Source organism: Triticum dicoccoides, chromosome 4A, assembly GCF_002162155.2.
Source record: "Triticum dicoccoides isolate Atlit2015 ecotype Zavitan chromosome 4A, WEW_v2.0, whole genome shotgun sequence".
Classification (NCBI taxonomy): Eukaryota; Viridiplantae; Streptophyta; class Magnoliopsida; order Poales; family Poaceae; genus Triticum; species Triticum dicoccoides.
In genome coordinates, this window is record NC_041386.1 from 74,035,708 (window position 1) to 74,041,824 (window position 6,117).

Sequence of the window (6,117 nt, forward strand, 5' to 3'; positions counted from 1 at the left end):
GATGTGGCGTCGGCGGCACGGGCAGAAAGCAGCAGCAGGAGGCAGCGGTTGCGGGGAAAGTAGAAAGAGAGGGGCCCGGGGCCGGGCGCCAGTATTTATGAAGGGGCGGAGAGGGCAGCATGGAGGAGGGGGCAAGGGAGGAGGAGTCCGGCGGTCGCCGGCGTGCGGCAGAGGGACTCCTGCCCGGGGTCGATGACGAGCACGGCTAGGCTGGGCCTGGTCGGCTGGGCCGGCCTAGCTCCGTAGGAAGCTTTTTTTTAACAGAGAGAAAAAGAAAGAAAAGAAAATAAAGTAAAATGTCATATAGGCATATAATATACCAAAATTTACAGAAAAAGATTTTCTACAACATGGACATTTTTATACTGGCAAATAAAATCCACACAAAATCAGATAATTCAAAGAGTGTTACTGGTCTAATAAAATCCAATAAAAATCATTATAAAAAATACCAAAATTAATTCAAATTTATTTCTCTCAAATTTTCCGATGTACGGAATCATGTTACCCTATTTTCTGTATATTTTATTTTTGGAGAAAAATAATTTGAATAAAACCCAAATAACTTCAAATTGAAAATAATTTCCAAAAGGACTTTAAATTTGATTCTTTTTAAACTCCCAACTCATATTTCATATATTTTGAAGAAGCCATTTTCTCTCCTCTCATGAAAATCATTGAGTTGCTTGAAGTTTATGAATTTGAAATATTTTCAAATGAAATTCAAATATTTTCAACAACCCTTTTCATTTAATTTAAATGGAGAAGTCATGTCATCTCCTCTCGAGGGTTTTGTGTTGAAAAGCCTTTGAATTCATGGAGATTCATAAAAGCAAAATGAAAGTTTGGGAAAGTCATTTTATTCCCTCTTATTTAACTTTCAAAAAGTTTCGAGTTCACTCACTTTCAGTCAAACAGTCAATCAAATCTATCTATTTATTATAACATTCCAAAACTTAGAATTTTGGGATGTTACACTCCTTGATTAAATCAATTTTGGTTCCAAAGATCAATATGTCGTCGACATACAAACAAAGAATAACTCCTTCGCCCCACCATAACGATAGTACACACACTTGTCACCATCGTTTACTACAAAGCCGACAACAGTTAATGTTCTTTCGAACTTCTCATCCCACTCCTTAGGAGCTAGTTTAAGGCCATATAAAGACTTTAATAACTTGCACACCTTTCCTTCCTCACCGGGTACTACAAAACCATCTGGCTGATCCATGTAAATTCCCTCCTTCAACTCTCCATTGAGGAAAGCTGTCTTAACGTCCATTTGATGAACGAGAAGACCATGTGAGGCAGCCAGTGATAGTAGCACCCGAATTGTGGTCAATCTAGCCACGGGTGAGTAAGTATCAAAGAAGTCTTCACCTTTTTTTTGGGTATAACCCTTGGCCACAAGCTGTGCCTTGTACTTTTCAATCATACCATCAGGTCTAAGCTTCTTCTTGAACACCCACTTACATCCTACAGGTTTGCATCCATAAGGACGGTCAGTGATCTCCAGGTACCGTTAGCAATGTTGGAATCCATCTCGCTACGTAGAGCTTCCTTCCAGTACTCAGCATCAGAAGATGCATAGGCTTCTGAAATAGTCTTGGGTGTGTCATCCACGAGGTACACAATGAAATCATCACCAAAGGAATTTGCAGTCCTCTGTCTCTTACTCCTCATAGGAGTTTCATTGTCACCCTCAACAGGATTCTCAACGTGTTCCATCGCAATGGTGGGTTCAGAAATTACAGTGAATTCCTCACTAGATGGAGTAGGTATCTCCTGATTTGATGAACTCGACATATCCTTCATAGGAAATATGTCCTCAAAGAAAGTTGCATCATCCGACTCCATAATCGTACCAACATGCATGTCGGATACCTCAGATTTTATTATCAAAAATCTATAGTTGATGCTATGAAAAGCATAGCCCAGAAGAACACAATCCACGGTTTTTGGTCCAAGCTTGCGCTTCTTGGGAATTGGTATATTAACTTTCGCCAAACAACCCCAAGTACGTAGGTAAGAGAGTTTCAACCTTTTCCTTTACCATTCCTCAAATGGATTCATGGTCTTATGCTTTGTGGGAACTCGATTTAGGACATGACACGCAGTCATTAGCGCCTCCCCCCACCATTCCTTGGATAGACCCGAAGTGTCTAACATGGTGTTAACCATATCAGTTAGAGTTCGGTTCTTTCTTTCGGCTACCCCATTTGATTGGGGTGAGTAGGGAGGCGTCCTCTCATGGATTATACCATGTTCCGCATAAAACAGATCAAATTCATTGGAAAAATACTCTCCATCACGATCGGACCTAAGCCGTTTAATTTTTCGATCAAGTTGGTTCTCTCCTCAGCTTTATAGTTTTTGAAGAAAGTGAAAGCCTCATCTTTCGATTTCTGAAGATATACATAACAATATCTAGTGGAGTCATCAATCAACATCATGAAGTATCTCTTTCCACCTTTTGTCAACATGCCATTCATCTCACAAAGATCAGAATGTATAAGCTTTAGTGGCGCCAAGTCTCTTGCCTCTACAGTCTTATGGGACTTGCGAGGTTTCTTAGCTTGCACACATACTTGACACTTAGAGCCTTTGACAGTAGAGATTTTCGGAAATAAATTCATATTGGCTAGACGCGTCATGCAACCAAAGTTAATGTGACAAAGTCGTGAATGCCAAATATTAGACTCATTGTTGTGGCAAACATTATTAATAACTTTAGTGCAAATATCTGACAAAGACAGGCGGAACAAGCCTCCGCTCTGATAGCCTTTTCCAACAAATTGTCCATACTTATAAATTACAACTTTATTGGATTCGAAAACCAACTTAAAACCATCTCGACATAAACGGGAACCACTAACGAGATTTTTATTTATGGACGGCACATGATGAACGTTCTTCAGACGCACAGTCTTCCCCGAAGTAAACTTCAGATCGATCGTACCAACACCTCGAACGATGGCATGTGACCCATTCCCCATCAGCACGGGTGAAGTCCCTGTTGCCTGGTAAGAAGAAAACATGGAGGCGTCAGCACAAACATGTACATTGGCACCGGTGTCAATTAACCAATCAGGAGATTGAAATACTGAAAGGATGGTAGGTAAGATACCGTACCCTGATTCCTTCATATCAATATCACCGATGACAACATTAGCGGACTTGCCGCTCTTCTCATGTTCGTGCTCCTCAAAGCGGTTAGGACACTTCGAAGCCCAGTGATTAGGATCACCGCAGACATGGCAAAGTCCTTTCCCCTTCTTATGAGAATTCTTCTTGAAGTTGGTAGAATGTGATGGCTTGTTCTTTGTATCAAACTTGCCTTTGCCCTGAGTTTTGTTCTTATTGTTTTTGAACTTGTTGGGCTAGGAGTTCTTCTTCTGTACCATGTGGGCACTAGAACCTCCCTCAGCAACTCGAGCACGTGTGTCCTTTGCTCTCGCCTTCTCAATGAGATCCGCAACGAAAAACTCCTGTCTCTTGTGTTTCAGGGAAGTAGCAGAATTGTTCCACGATGGTGGAAGCTTGGCAATGATGCCTGCGGCAACAAATTTGTCCGGCAACACACACTTGAAGTACTCAAATTCTTTTGCGAGCGACTGTATCTCATGAGCCTGCTGTACAACAGGGCGTTCATCAGTCATCTTGTAGTCATAGAATTGCTCCATGACGTACAACTCGCTGCCGGCGTCCGAGGCACCAAACTTGGCCTCGAGCGCAGCCCACATGTCCTTGCCGTTGTCAAACAACATATACGAATCCATAATGGAGTCATCAAGAACACTCAGAAGAGCGCCTTTAAAGAGGGTATCGATCTTCTCGAAAGCTTTCAGCTGTGCTGGATCAAGATTGCTCTCAGGCTTGCCCTTGGTGGCGTCATAGCAGCCCATGGTCTAAAACCAGTAGACTGCTCTCGTGCGCCACCTCTTATATTGCGCCTCCTTAAAGGCAGGCGGCTTCAGATGTGCAGCAAAACCACTCGGAGTAAATTGCCTATAATCAGGTTTTTAGATTGTTGAAAATATGAGCAAATTACTACGAGATTTAATCCGAATAAATAGGAAATAGATCATGACAGCAATAGTAGAGATTAAACTAATAATGCGAACTAGTATAGTAGATGAACAGGTCACATCTAGGGCAAATACTAAAAACATGAATTCTACCACGATCTCAAACAGGAAGGATAGAATCACATACGGTGAAGCGGGAGCAGCACCGCCGGCGTTGACGTTGTCGCCCATGTCGTCGAGGATGAGGTTGCCGAGGTCGGGGAAGAAGTCGTCGTTCGCGAAGTCGTCGCTGCCAGCAGTCACGCGAGTGCGCTCCCCAAAAACCTGATCGCCCCTCTCCCAGTGCACGCCGAAAGGAGGGATGGAGAAGACTTGCTTGACAGCGCAATGTTCTGGAACGGTGGTGAGAAACCATACGAAGCGGCGGCGGCTAGGGTAGACGTCTTCCTGACTATGTAGGAAACGGTTCAGTAATTAATGCGTCCGTTAATTATTAATTAATGACTCATTAATTTTTCCCGAGGCGAGGCGAGGCGTGACGAGCGAGGAGGAGGAGAAGCGCGCGTGTAGGTGTCCTCTTCTCATGCTTATACAAGTGGTAGAAGAGTTCACCTTATAAAGATGTGCAACTCTCTCTTAACTTCTGAGGTGGGACTAAAATTTAGTTTCACTCACTCCACTCACATGTGTACATGAATGGGCCTAGAAAATTTCAGAATTTAGTTGGCCTTTGGCCCAAAGACCTATTAGAAAAATTCCAACAGAGCCACCTCCACAGCGACACCGCCCTGGTCATCGGCAACGCGCTCTACCTGAGAGGCTCATGGCTGCGCCCGTTCGATCGCGAAGACACAGTGGACGGCGACTTCTTCTTGGCCGAGGGGAGCAGTGTGCGCGTGCCGTTCATGACGAGCGGAAAACGCCAGCGCATCAGCTCCCATCCAGGCTTCAAAGTACTGCAGCTGCCCTACGATTCCGGCAGGGTCGGCGGCAGGCACAGCTTCAGCATGCAAATCTATCTCCCGGACGAGCGCGACGGGCTGCAGGCGCTGATCCGCGAGCTCAGCTCCGACACGGCCAGGTTCCTGAACGCAGCGCCCCCGCGCAGGAGGTGGAAGTGGGGGACTTCAAGGTCCCCAAGTTCAAGGTGTCGCGCAAGGTGGAGGCGTCGGACCTGCTTTTCACATGACTTCACGGAGATGGTTGACTACTCGGAACCTCTCGCGGTGCGTAGCGTGCTACACGAGTGCGTGGTTGAGGTCGACGAGGATGGAACCATGGCCGCGGCGGCCACCGAAGCTGACATCATGACGGGCTGCTCCATCGGATGGGAGGAGCCGGCGCGCGTCGACTTCGTTGCAGATCACCCGTTCCTGTTCCTCATCAGGGAGGACGAGAGTGGCATAGTGCTTTTTGCAGGGCAAGTCGTCAACCCCGAGCTCTAGTTCTGCTGCCTAGAAATCCAGAGTGCTGTTCATCTAAAAAAATTGATGTAATATCACCGGGAGTTATATAACTTGCGTTGTATGTTCAGTTTGATTCTAGAACTTTGAAAATACGGTTTTATGGTCACCTAACTTGACTTAAACGTGTAGATACGGTCACACTACACTTATGCGGGCATATCCATCTTTGTGGACCCACTTGTTAATGATCGATGGCGCTGGCCTTGACGTATTCTCACATAGAACAACCTCATTTTTTTTAATCTGCGGAAAAAGCCAACCGCAACAAGGCATTTTTGCACAAAACACCATCACATTTTTTATTTAGAGAAAAATAGGACCATAGTACTGCACACACATGGCGAAATTTAATAAGCAGATATCAATTGATTTAGCACGAGACACACTAGCCACTAAGTCATTAAGCTCAGGATGGTCAACATTGATAACGAGGTTATATGTACCGACGAGGGCTCATGCGGAGCTTAATTGGGCCGTGGATACTACGGCACATTTTGCGTGAGCTATTTTTTAAGGTATTTGTAAAACATAAGTAATAAAATTATGTTCAAATATTTGTGTGTTGAAAATACTATGCATGCAAAGGATGATTAGTAAATAAAAACATTTAAATACAAACT

General features: G+C 44.4%; 1 pseudogene; it reads left to right on the forward strand.

Moving 5' to 3' along the window:
* The window catches only part of LOC119288697, a 28,329-nt pseudogene extending 22,853 nt beyond the window's left edge, over positions 1-5,476 (forward strand).
* Positions 5,477-6,117: the final 641 nt, after the last annotated feature.